Source organism: Propithecus coquereli, unplaced genomic scaffold (genome assembly GCF_000956105.1).
Source record: "Propithecus coquereli isolate 6110/MARCELLA unplaced genomic scaffold, Pcoq_1.0 Scaffold29, whole genome shotgun sequence".
Taxonomy (NCBI): domain Eukaryota; kingdom Metazoa; phylum Chordata; class Mammalia; order Primates; family Indriidae; genus Propithecus; species Propithecus coquereli.
Genome location: NW_012148507.1, coordinates 232,316 through 233,117, shown reverse-complemented (window position 1 = coordinate 233,117; position 802 = coordinate 232,316). Strand labels below are relative to the sequence as shown.

General features: G+C 40.8%; 1 protein-coding gene across 1 annotated transcript in view; it reads left to right on the top strand.

Moving 5' to 3' along the window:
- The window catches only part of MLIP (muscular LMNA-interacting protein), a 200,359-nt gene that overhangs the window by 150,608 nt on the left and 48,949 nt on the right, over nt 1-802 (top strand). The gene's annotated exons all lie outside the window — the stretch shown is intronic.

Here is an 802-nt window from a genome sequence, read left to right as displayed (position 1 = left end):
GGATAAGAACTTACACAAAGCATAGAAGACAACCGGCCCAGATTGAAACAGGCACTTTAAGTGACATACATGTTGAAGCTGTCACCAAGAATCCTTTCACCTTCGTACTCTATTATCAACCTGCCAACGCTCAAGTGAGCCTGGTCAAAATTCTTAGATCTCCTTTGTCTGGCCAAGTGCTGATAAAATTCTGCTCTCCCTTCCTGCCCAGCTGCCTGAATAAACTGAGTTTGCCACCTGATCCTATAGAAGTGTTCAGGTTTGACCTAATCCTGAGAGCTGGAGATGGACCACGGTGAACTTAGAAGTAGCACACCCTCTCCGAACATTGTCCTTCTGATCGGATAGAACCTGATCCCCACCAGATTACCCCATGTGGTGAGCCCTTTGCTTCCCATGGATCACCACAGGCTTGCCTCCTGACATCTTGAGAATGGATTCTTGAACTCTCCAAGAAAACTGAAGCCTGAGTGTAAACCAGAGACACTGTTTAGGTCACCTTTTTCTAAGCACCTTCAGCTATCAATAACAATGCTACCCTTTTCCTCACTGCTAGTCTTGTGTTTGCTACTCAATTTTCATATTGATCACTGTTCACACTGATTAAGAATTTTAATTAGTTGATAAAATAATGAAACATTTGATTGAGAAATAAAACAAGATTAGAATACATTTCCATCTGAAATCTAGCACCATCTTTAATGGGAAAGTACTACATGCGTTCTGTTAAAGCTGCCCATTAACATGACTATTATTTAACAATGTTGGAAGTATTAGCCAATGAAATTAGACAAAAGAAAGA